Raw genomic sequence first — 13,671 nt, forward strand, 5'->3', positions numbered from 1 at the left:
GGTTCTCTGAAGGTATAGACAGGTTAATATTAAAAATGTTAATAAAATAAAATGATGTCCCTGTATTTATTATTATTGTTATTATTTTAATATATTATTATTATTATTATTATTATTATTATTATTATTATCATCATTTTGCTTAATTATTTACATGGTACGTTTTCGCTAGGCAGTCTTTTATGCCTTGTAACCTGCTTATATTCTTATATACTGTATATTCTATTTCAAGTGATTTCGTTATCATCCAAATTGTTTATATCCTCATTATGTTTCTTATGCGTCTATTATTGTATATGCAAACGTCGAATTTATCTCTAGCAATTCTCATGTCTTATAAGTTGTATATATCTCCCTTGTTTTACGTTATGTAACTGATCTTGATTATATGTTACTGTTCACTTTATTTCATGTAAACTCTTAGGTGACTACTTTTGTTTGTTCTGTTTATCTACTTCATGTATATGATTAAAATAGTTGAGTGGAAGTGGCCTTATGGCCTTAACTATGTATAGCAAAATAAAGTTGCTGCTGCTGCTGCTACGTCTCAATTCAACCTCTACTAACAAAAATCTGATGACGAGCGGCGAGTGGTCGTATGCCGGCATACGGACAAGTCCGTGCACGCTGCCCTACACAGACGGGCCCCACTCAGTGTTGCCAATTCAGCGGTTTTCCCACTAGATCTAGCGTTTTTCGGCGTTAGTTTAGCGGGTAAAATTTATGAAATATATATTCCTGATATAGGGATTTATCGGGTATTTTTAACACTCACAGCGGCAAAATAACATAATTTTACATTGACAATATAGCGATTTAGAGGTTTCTGCACAGCTTCAGAGCGGATTTTTAAGAATCAAGTTGGCAACACTGGTCCCACTCCATCCTTTGCTTAGCTTCCTCAGGACGGGTGCTCCTCACTACGGTCATGAAGAAGACAGAACATTACCGGTACTACGTGGGACCAGTCTTCATAGGAACTCTCTGTATTTAAGCGTCACATGTTCACTTTCCATATCAACTTTCAATACTCCAGCATAGTACTATTTCTTCATATTTTGAGTCTTTTCATCAACATTCAAACTTACTAACACAAACTGACCTGTACTTAACGGTTGCATAGCTGATGAAACCAGCGAATAGGGACTATAAAGAATGGACACTGAGCGAATTTTCCTGTGTTTTGTTTCTCTGTGCGCCAGCGTATAGTTCCACTTTCAAGCGCTAGAGGTCAGTGTAATCGAGCATACGCTAAGATAATAATTGAGAATAGAGTTGAGGCACAGGATCCAAACATCGCCTACCTTATTGCATAATCCAGCAACGCTTTGCTTCAAATAAATTCAAGTTAACAGCTTTTCCTTATTTCTCAGTGACGAACTAGTTGTAATAATAATTTTTTATATTTCAGATATCATAAATTATATTATAAAATAATATAATACATTATAAAATTAAGAATCGAGTTAGTTTAATATTTGTATATAATATAATATAATATAGGTATATGGTTTTACTTCTCGTAAGAGTTTTGTTTTTCCATTTTCAGCGCTATCAAATCATTACATATTTTAATTGTTGTTGGGGTCAACGTCTCAACTCTCATTATAAAGGAACTCTAGAGTCTAGACATTACAGTTAATGGCGGGTTTATTATTTTATGGATCCAATTTATTTTATTTGAGTACATTTTTTTTATTTTAGTAGGTTATTTTACGACGCTTTATCAACGGCTTAAGTTATTTAGCGTCTGAATGAGATGAAGGTGATAATGCCGATGAAATGAGTCCGGGGTTCAGCACCGTAAGTTACCCAGCATTTACTCATCTTGGGTTGAGGGAAAACCCAGGAAAAAACCTCAACCAGGTAACTTGCCCCGACCTGGAATCGAACCCGGGCCACCTGGTTTCGCGGCCAGACTATTTGAGTACATAATGTACCTAGATGTATTAATTATATGTGTTATATTTCCGCTTTGTCGACTGCTAGCTGGTGTGATGTCAGCGCCAACTCTAGGGAGAAAGCAGAATCTCACGCTTTAGCTGGCTTGAAGGTCATTGAAATCAGTTCGGCTACATCAAAGGTACCGACACGAAGTGTCCATTCTTTATAATCCCTATTCGCTGATGAAACAGTGTGAGATGAAGTTGAGTTACATAACATTTCATCAGGATGCAAATCAAGCTTTCAAGTATACAGTAACTCCCTGTAAAGTTGATTTGAATAATTTTTAAGGAAAAATTATTCCGGGACCGGACATCGAACCCGGGACCTTTGGTTAAACGTACCAACGCTCTACCAACTAGCTACCCGGGAACTCTACCCGACACCGAACCAATTTTTCCCTCTATATCCACAGACCTCAAAGTAGGCTGACAAACGTCAAGCAACCAACATTGAGTGCACAAAATTATTCAAATCAACTTTACAGGGAGTTATACTTGAAAGCTTGATTTGCATAATACACGTCACTGTTCGTTAACAGAAACCCACAATTTAAGTCACACAGAGTTACTGTGCACTCAATGTTGGTTGCTTGACCTTTGTCAGCCCACTTTGAGGTCTGTGGACATAGAGGGAAAAATTGGATCGGTGTCGGGTAGAGTTCCCGGGTAGCTCAGTTGGTAGAGCGTTGGTACGTTTAACCAAAGGTCCCGGGTTCGATGCCCGGCCCCGGAACAATTTTTCCTTCAAAATTATTCATTTCATCAGGACATTTTCGGAGATGAAGGTTCATTATTATTATTACCGGATTTTCTCCTTTAATAGTTGTCATAAATTTAACTATCCAATTTAGGAGTAGGTTGAGCATTTTCCCATCTTGCATCCAACATTGCCAGTGAAGATTTCACATCTGCTGAGCAAAAGCAGAACTGAACATTTCGTCTTTGGCACAATCATAGAAATTTTCTGCATTGGATATTGCAGCCTAAGTCCACACCTGTGGAGTAACGTTTAGCGCGTCTGGCCGCGAAACTAGGTGGCCCGGGTTCGATTCCCCGTTGGGGAAAGTTATCTAGTTGAAGTTTTCCCTTAACCGAATATGAGCACATGCTGGGTAACTTTCGGTGCTGGACCCCAGGCTCATTTCACCGGCATTATCACCTTAATTTCATTCAGACGCTAAATAACCTAAGATGTTGATAATTTTTTTAGTTGGTTATTTAACGACGCTGTATCAACTACTAGGTCATTTAGCGTCGATGAGATTGGTGATAGCGAGATGATATTTGGCGAGATGAGGGCGAGGATTCGCCATAAAGATGATGATAAAGCGTCGTAAAATAACCTACTTCAAAATAAAGAAAAAGGATATTGCGGCCTGGCGAGCTTATTCCTAACATAGAAATTTACAAGTCTCTCTTCTGTATCGTTGCTCATGCTTTCTCTAACCCTCCTTGGAGAGAAATGATTTTTTTTTGCAATATCACATAATAAGTCTAACATTAACTTCTTCACAACTGCTACCTTTTTATTGGACTTTCTGGTAAATCATTTTATTTGGGGTCTTTCCTTAAGACCAAATTAGCACTATATGAACCTTTGTCAGGGGTTAAATCAGGTGATGTTTCTGTCTGCTTTTGTTTCATTTTATTCCTATGACTTTTTGACATTCTGCATCTTTGAAGCATTTTTAATTCTTGGCTTTTGCATCACTCTCTAATGTTACTTGCGTTCTTTCCATTCACTGTCTCTCTCGCTCTCGCTCTCTCTCTCTCCCTCTCCCTCTCTCTCTCCTGTTTAAGATATTCTGTATATTTCTCCTTATTTCGTTTCCGTTTTTGACTAAATTGCCTAACCCTCTTTTTGGTGATACTGTCAATTTATATCAAATACAATGAAAGAATAGCAAAACCTACAGACCTAAAGCGTAAATTTATATCTAAAATATCTTTTACACATTAACAAATTATGAAGCTTGAGATACTAACTCAGTAGGTAAAGCAGAAGGAATAGAGATACGGTATTGAATTCTTCCGCATGTAAACTACATATGGATGTATTAAAAATCGGCGCATCTCAAAAATCGATGTTTTGGAGATACGTCTCTTCTTAAAGGCGACGATATGGGTGGTGCACGCAACCGAGATTGCAACAGGGGTGTTGTAAGGAGCACGACTTTTAAACTCGAATGGAAGATATTTCTAATAATGTTTCTCTTTTTGACGGGCAAACTTCAAGTATTATTTGTCACCAAGAAGAGATTTTTCATACAATTGTCTTTTCCAATGCAGAGAGGATAACATTCCATTAATTTTAATGTCAATCAATGAAGGTGATTTTTTATACTTCCAAACACATCAGACGAGAGTTCATCACGTGTTGCTAGAAAGTCAATGGGAGTGGTAAACGAATCGAATTCTCGAGTGATGATTCAGCAAGAACACAAGTTTAATAGCTCTATCGTTTCTCTATCCTGAACAGTGAACACAAAGTTGGATCACACTCTACTATATACAGTCACGAAGCTTGAGTTTTGAGGGTGCTAGAAACAATAGACTGTGCCGGTACTATTTTGCATTGCCTGTAATGAGGCGACATTAGCGATCCTAGTGGTGAGCAACTATCTAATGTTTGCATTTTTACTACGTATTGAGCTTCCTGACTGTATATACTAGAGTGTGGTTGGATCCTGAAGATTAGAATTTTAGGGTGCTACTCATAGACATTTCGTTAGCCCGGGCTACGAGCGTGCTAAACAGGATTCATATCATATCATATCGCTGACACTGGTTTATGAATACGAAAAACGTTAGTTCGCTGATCATCCACAGAAAGCCCGCGCTAAGAATGTCTATGAATACGGCCCTAAGAAACTAAAACTGTCGGATAGGTACGAAGACTTGCAAACCAAGAGAGTCCCTCAGATGAGCACATTCCTGTTAACCCTCCTGCAACCAAGGGGGTAATAGGATTATCCCTCTCATGAATTTTGAATATTGTTCCCATTTTCGTCCATATTTATTTTTTTAAATTCCTTTTATTTGTCTGTTATCTCTACTAACATTTTGAAATAAGAATAACATAAATAATTCATATATGTACTTTAAGAAGTAATTCGCTTTATTCATGTGGGGTGATCTTGTTATCCCCTTGATAGCCTGTGTCATGAAAATTCCAGGACATTAAATTCAATCTGCAGCTTAATTTTCCTCATTTATAGTGGTATATTTATGAAATGGCATATTAATAAATAGGCTATAACAGAATTATTATGTTTTAATTACTTTAAATTTAATTTTAATCATACAACATAACACAGTAGAATGTTTAAACTAAACCACTGAGAAAAGGTAATGAATGAAAAAAATGTGTTAGCTGCTGCAATACAATATACAATAATGTGAACGTTATACTTCTTGAAAACAATTATTTTTTTCATTAAATAAATTATTAATCAGTTGTTTTATTAAGGAATTAACTTTTTAATTGAAGAGTCCACTGCAAGAATGATGGATCTCACTTTCTTGTCGAAAATGAACCAAGATTGTCAATGCACAGCTTAAGACATATAGAATGTACATAGAGACTTATATGGCTTTAACACCGATAGTCATTGTCCAGTAATGATCGGAAAATCACAGTTAAGCTTTGAGCGCTAAGCATTTCAGACTTTCAATTGCTTCTCCTGCAAAATGTATTCCAAATGGCATCCATCATTCTTGCAGTGGACTCTTCAATTGTAATAATATACACAGTACTAGTACTACGAAAAGCAAATTAACATTTGCTCATTAACCAGGCTGCAAAATCATGTATCTGTGGGTATTTATCTTTTGGAAACTTCCTGAATAAATCCTTTTCTCCAAGGGACGAAATCTCATTCCTGATGTGCATGTTATGTTTAAGTTGAATTACTGTCATTTGTAACTCGAGACTAACCTCAATATTTTCTACTGCAAACGGATTCCATATTGAAGTAAATGAATTTTTAGAATTTCTGATATCTTGGAATTTTTTTTTTTAATTTCTTCTTTTAGCTTTTCAAGGACATTACCATATACTTTACGTCTGTCATTTCAAATATCTGATAAAGCCATAAGAGGTAAAACAGTTCGTTTAGATACACGCGCCACTGTCCTCCGTCCCACAGTTAATGTAGTTGTGGGGGAAAAGCAATATGTCATGCTGTGACGTATTTGGCTACTTTAGCCAAGTTTACCCGTCCCTGGTCTAGTGCACGGGCGGCCAAAAGTCATGATAGCGCAGACTCACTTGAGTAGTTCTGCTTAGATTGGATTAGATTAGATTAGATTAGATTAGATTAGATTAGATTAGATTAGATTAGATTAGGTTAGGTTACAGTGGAAATTATATGATCTCGGAGGAAGGGTTAAAATGGGGTAGCAGTAAATAAATGCGGGAACTAAATAGTGGTGGATTATTAATACGCTAATTATCATTGGGAAATTATAGTATATTCTTTACGCACAAAATTAAAATTAATTCATAAGTTATATCGAAATTAATTAGTTATATAGATGCATGAGTAATACAGTGATAATTTGGGTTTTCTGTAACATGCGACACTGAAGGGTTCTTTCACGAAAATAGTGGAAATATAGTCTAATTTTCTAAGAGAATTAGTTTGGAATGTGAAGAATTCGTATAGGACGTCAGTTGACTTGAAAACATTAGAAAATGGGTAAAAATGGGAAAGGATAAATTGATCGGCGCAGATAACCTAAAAGTGATTATTTAACACATGAAATAAAGAGGTAGAACACTTCAAAATATAACGTAAAAACGCACATTTCCGTATATGTAAGACATACCAAAAACTTGAACTAACCTAACCTGTCACAGATTCGTATATACAAAGCATGCGTAAAGCCTAAACTAAGCTAATCTAACATAACCTGTCATAAATTCCCGCACCGAAGAAATTGTGAAAATTCAAGTTGGAAGTTTCTGCGTCGAATGCAATAGAAAAGCCGATATTTTTTTTAATCATTAAACATATTGAAAATAAGTTATAAGTAATTACGAATAATAATGAGTTCCAAATGAATTTAAATTAAATATATAACTACAATTACAAATCATAATTTTCGAGTTACGACACCATTTTACTGTAAGTGCAAGATGTAAAAAATTGATTTATTTTTATATTGGAGTAAAGATATGCTATTTTCTAATAAAATACTTCTGTAAAAATATTTTTAAAATAGGTAGTAAAACCTTTGATAATCAACTATTTTCTTGTTATAATCTCATACCTGGCACCAGTAAAACAGTGTTGGAAGATATTTACGAAAGTAATATGTGATTTTCGACATACGACGGTATTTTACTGAGTATGCGATATGAAAGTGTTGAATTCTAATAATAAAAAAGTGCTGAAATTCCTTCATCTCGGTTTCACGTACTTTCTTAAATAACGCTGAATTGAAATCAGGAGTTACGTTGCACATTGCCAACAGTAACTGATCACAAATATCTCCTTTTTATGCGGATCCTACGCCTTGATTTCAGAGTTTTCATTCGTGAAAAGAACTGTTCGCAGATTACAACAAAACTGGGGAAAAATCGAATCTTTCTGTACGTATTTCTTATATTATAAGGCATTCTATATTTTCACCATTTGCACTGGAGAAAAACTCATCCCACTCTAAATTAAATCTTTTTATAGGTTAAAAGTTTTAACACAGACATACTGTTTATGTGCTTCACTGCCGTCACTGCATTCGAATTCTAGTGATAGTAAACAAGGTATGATGCATAGTCGGCCTTTACGGGGACGCAGAAGGGTTGAGGGGAAGTTACATTGCAGATTGCATAGTGACTGCAGACAGAGTCACGAATCACGTAATGGACATCAATGTCTAGTCGATATGAAAAATTCTGTACATGTATTTTATATGCTCATGGTATTTCACACATGGTCGAACTGGATATGACTTACCCGTGCACCCATGTTTTCATAACCCAGACTCGTTCACTGCTGTTGCGTATTCTGTTTACACTGTTTTTTCTAACATTACGACATTGAAAATAATACGACTTGCATGTTCATTTACTTACCTCGCCCAACTAGTAACGTTAAGTTGCGATGCTTGGTTATCGTCTCTATTTAACGTCTGAATTTCGTCCCATGGCCTCCTTGATGCATTCATGTTACATGACATCACTGATCACTGTCCTGTGTTCAAATCCCTACTGCAGCATGCGCCTACTTCATTCACAACTCTTGAACATGGACAGACAAGCAGGTAGGAAAGGTTCACGTACGCTCCGCCCTATTTCTTCTTGTCATCCCCACGTTCCAACTATTCGTGGCACGAAAATAACAGAATGAATTTCTGTATCACGCGCAATCCGAAAGTAACCTTGTTGTAACCTTCTACCACCTCGACCTTGACGCAGTACCCGCCATAGAGAAGAAAGGAGTACTCATACGCGCGGGCTTTTTTTATGTTCTTAAAATAAGTAATAATTATTCTGCAACGTTGTTGAGCATAAGGAAACAATTTTCTATTCTGTTATTTAACGTTGCGAATCAGCCGAAATGTTGTCTAGCACCGACGGAATTGATGCTGGCGAGATGGCATTTGGACAAATTGTCCAAGGATTAACCATGTGATTTCCGGAGATCCGACTTACAGTTGGGGAAAATGAGGAAAATAAATCAGATATTCAGCCCAAGCGGGATTCGAACACACGGCCAAGCGCAGCCTCGGATCAGTAGACAAACGCGCTACTACAACAGTCTAGTACAGGGACATCATTTCATTTTTACTTCAATTTTTATTGCACCTGAGTTTTTTAATGTACTTCACTCCCACCCCTTCTACTAAGGAAGATCCAACTCCACACAGAACCAAGACCGCAGATAGCAAGCAGTACTGAGTTACTGAGTATAATACGTTCCAGAAATATGTTCGCGTTTTCCAGTGACGAAAGAGCTTTCAATATTGAATCATATTTTCGCACAGGTACTGTCCGTTTGCCTACGTCACATCCCGATTTCCCCCACCTGCTTCTGCTCGCCCCTCTGTAAAAGCTGGGGTGTCTTAGCTCTTTTCTGAAAACATTCATTTCTCTTAGGAATTGGACGTTTACGTAATATTATACAGTTGTTTAATTTAACTTAAATAAAAGGGCCTCGTTAAGTAATTAACTGTCACGTGATTTCCTCTCTTGCTACAATCCTGCGGCATAACCACTTGGACGGACAGTAGATAGCATGTCTGAGTAATTTTATATTTTCGGGTCGGGCAGAAGTGAACATTGAATTCACAGTACGTAGAGTAGGTACAGAATTATTTCAACATGAGTTACTAGTACGAAGGACGAAACTGGCAATTGGAATTAGATGCAATAGTCTACAGTGCGATAATATGCACAAAAGAACTGAAGCCTGTATCGAAATGAACGGCCACCATTTTCAAAATTGTGTTTAAATATTCATATTATGATTATTTTTCAATTTAACTTCTTTCTCTATATTGTTGACCTGGTTGGCAAGTTGGTATAGCGCTGGCCTTCTATGCCCAAGGTTGCGGGTTCGATCCCGGGCCAGGTCGATGGCATTTAAGTGTGCTTAAATGCGATAGGCTCATGTCAGTAGATTTACTGGCATGTAAAAGAACTCCTGCGGGACAAAATTACGGCACATCCGGCGACGCTGATATAACCTCTGCAGTTGCGAGCGTCGTTAAATAAAACATAACTTTAAACTCTTTCTCTATATTGTACGCTAATGTGCTGTAGACAGTATAATATACACAGCATAATGAATACGTTCGCAAGGATAACTCACTTCGTGAGTAAAAACACTTATTATTAATACAGTACTGTACTTTGATTAAAGAAAAACCTAATGAAAATTATCAAACTCAAAATCGCGATATTTCCTAGTTTACGTAAATGGATGAACTACTTTTCTTCCTTCCTATACCTAGTAGAGTGATTTGTGTTTTACGCCAGTATCATCGAACTCAAGTCTTGGAGGGGGGAGCAAGCGGTGTTTCCGGTTCTCTAAAGGTATAGACAGGTTAATATTAAAAATGTTAGTAAAATAAAATGATGTCCCTGTATATACAGTCGCGAAGCTCAATACGCACTAAATATGCAAACATTAGATAGTTGCTCACCACTAGGATCGCTAATACCGCCTCATTACAGGCAATGCAAAATAGAACCGTCACAGTCTATTGTTTCTAGCACCCTCAAAACTCAAGCTTCGTGATTGTATATAGTAGACTGTGCTACTACCCTATCTCTGCCGGTGGTCACGAAAAACTTAACCTAAGAAATGTTCAGGTAATAATATCTACGTGAACATAATTGAGGGGTATAAAGCACAAGTGATATAAATGACATACATCTAATATTGAGAAAGACGAGTTTAAAGTTAATGTAAAATTATATGAAAAACTACAATGCCCATTTTGTGTTTACATAATGAGTTTTGATCCCATGAAATTTTCATTACAGATTTTGAACAAATTGTTAAATTTAACCCGTAAGTGGTGAGGTATTTTTCTAGTCACGTAACTGGTGAGGTGGGGATTGCACTTACCCCAACTTAGAAACTTATATCGTAGCACTCAGATAATCAACTGAATTTTTAATTTATGTAATCAAGTACTTTTATTTGTTTTAACTAGGTTTTCTTCAAAATTAGGGAAGCAGGCAGCATAATAAGCAATGAAATAAATATATATCTCCGACACATCGAACTGGCGCAGGCTTCTTTTCTTACAATGGCTGGGGTACTCACAGCCACCACCTCACCAATTACGGGTTAAGATACATATCGTACTTGGTTATTTAACGACGCTGTATCAATTTCAGCTTTATTTAGCGTCGATGGAATTGGTGATAGCGAGATGGTGTTTAGCGTGATGAGGCCGAGGATTCGCCATAGACTACCTGACATTCGTCTTACGGTTGGAGAAAACATTGGAAAAAACCCAATCAGGTAATCAGCCCAGGCGGGAGTCGAAACCGCGCCCAAGCGCAACTCCGGATCGGTAGGCAAGCGCCTTAGCCGGCTGAGCTACACCGGTGTCCAATTTAAAATATTAAAAATACCCATTTTATAATATGTTGCCCATATTCCTCTTGTGTTCAAAATATTTCACAGATTTAATAAGGGTGCAAACTGAATGTAAAAAAGTAACGCGTAAATTAAACAATATAATCTAAATTCAAACAATTTTACGAGTATAAAAAAAAGTTTTTTAAACATACAGATGTCGCATGTATCTTGCTCACACAAAATATTTTTATTTTCTCAGGCTCCAAAAGACAAATTGTTTTAAGCAAAAGTAGGTTAAGTATAATGGAAAATTAATATTACGGGTATATCTTTCTTGTGATCTTGTTCATTAGAAAGATACGAGCAATAACTTATGTTTTTAATGGCGCCATGTACTTTTCATTCAATTAATTATTTAACCTCTTCAAAACCTATTCAAAAATATATCACAATGTACCATTATAATAAAAAAAACATTGGGGAGTGCAAAGAATTTGGAACTTACAGTGTACGTACTTAGTCTACTGCAAGTAATGGCACTTTGTAGCATTGCAATACCGTTATTTGTCACCTTATTTTATAAATGGTACCCTAAATGGCAGGTGATATTCCATATATTGTAGAATCATTCTTCCTGATGTTCTGAATGCCATATCGGTACCATTGAGAAACAGAATGTTTATGTGGTACGAGCATGACAGATGCCCAGCATATAACGTTTTAAGAACCCGTCTTGTTCTGGAACGAAAATAATATAGTAGATGGATTGGACATGGTAAACTTGTTACTTGGCCTGCTCGTTCTCCTGACCTTACGCCACTAGACCTTTTCCTTTTGAGAGCGGCCAAGGACGCTTGTCTATTGAGGTGTTCCGTCCACACCTGTGGAGTAACGGTTAGCGCGTCTAGCCGCGAAACCAGGTAGCCCAGGTTCGATTCCCGGTCGGGGCAAGTTACCTGGTTGAGTTTTTTCCGGGGTTTTCCCTCAACCCAATATGAGCAAATGCTGGGTAACTTTCGGTGTTGGACCCCGGACTCATTTCACCGGCATTATCACCTTCATCTCATTCAGACGCTAAATAACCTAAGCTGTTGATAAAGCGTCGTAAAATAACCTACTAAAAATTGAGATGTTCCAATATCATAGGACATGCAACAACGTAATAGTGATGCTTGTGCATCCATTGTAAGCTCTATAACACTCGAAACTGGCATTGGAAGCTTTTTTGTAGGTCGAAACAGGCTGCACCGATGTAACATCCCAATGGAAAAAAAAAATGGAACACAATGAATAAAACTGCAACATATTCCTTGTGCTCCAAACCAAAGAGCTGGCTGATGAAGTAGTTTTTCTTTACACCACTATAATCCAGCACCTGTTTGAGTAACACACACATATATATGCACTGAATAAAAGGGAATTTTAACTTCAGTGTCGTATGCTCAACTCAAATTTATACTCCTTGTGATTTGGAACACTCATTTAACAACGCGAGCGAACACGAGTTAATAAACGAAATCAAATCTTTAATTTTGGGATTATACAGAATAGTTTTAGTGTATAATCCAGAAAATAAAAGTTTATTTTCTTACTTGGGTACTTACAGGATGGAAGTGAAATGGGACTGAAGCCGGATGGTCCATGGCGAGACTATGGCGAGTCCTTGGCATCAACCCCTTTGACTTGATTGCCCCCCCTTGATTTGATTACCTGGTTGGGTTTTTCCGAGGTTTTCCCCAACCAAAAGGCAAATGCCGGGTAATATTTTGGCGAATCCTCGGACCTCACCTCATCTCACTACATCCCGCCAAAATATTGTAAAAAATTGCACAAAATTGTAAAAATTGTAGAAAATTACTAAATTGCAAAACTATAAAAAATTTGTAAAAATTTTAATTATAATATTGTAAAATTTTGACTTGTTCCACATCTTAAAGCTTCATTGCTCATGTAAGATCTATGGAATAAAATGAATGAATGAATGAATGAATGAATGAATGAATGAATGAATGAATGAATGAATGAATGAATGAATGAACTCGCAGATTTTCAGAGCGAATAGCTCATGCTGTATATAATAAAATGCAATACCATATTAGTGGAAAGTTCATAGTTTTCTCAAAAAAAAGTCCCCCTCCCAAATATTTAACACCCTCTTATTCGGTAACTATTGCGAGTGGGATCGTGATTTTTGTCCAATGTTAATGTTATGTTTTATTTAACGACGCTCGCAACTGCAGAGGTTATATCAGCGTCGCCGGATGTGCCGTAATTTTGTCCCGCAGGAGTTCTTTTACATGCCAGTAAATCTACTGACATGAGCCTATCGCATTTAAGCACACTTAAATGCCATCGACCTGGCCCGGGATCGAACCCGCAACCTTGGGCATAGAAGGCCAGCGCTATACCAACTCGCCAACCAGGTCGACTATTTTCTTGTCCATATCGATAAAAAAGAACTAATAAAGAATCGTTTATCCCTCTGGCATATTTCAGTAGCGTGGACGGTTTTCGTGTAAATTTAATTTAAGAACCACTAATTTGAAGCCACTGACCGATGCGACCAGCTTGCAACATTGTACCCAGAAAGGGAGAGGAGAGGTAGGTCACTAAGTCAGACAGACCGAAGTTCGTTGACCTCTTACATCTGTATTACGAGAAGAAAGAGCAGTGTGTGTGAGGCG

This window comes from Periplaneta americana, chromosome 10 (genome assembly GCF_040183065.1).
Source record: "Periplaneta americana isolate PAMFEO1 chromosome 10, P.americana_PAMFEO1_priV1, whole genome shotgun sequence".
Taxonomy (NCBI): domain Eukaryota; kingdom Metazoa; phylum Arthropoda; class Insecta; order Blattodea; family Blattidae; genus Periplaneta; species Periplaneta americana.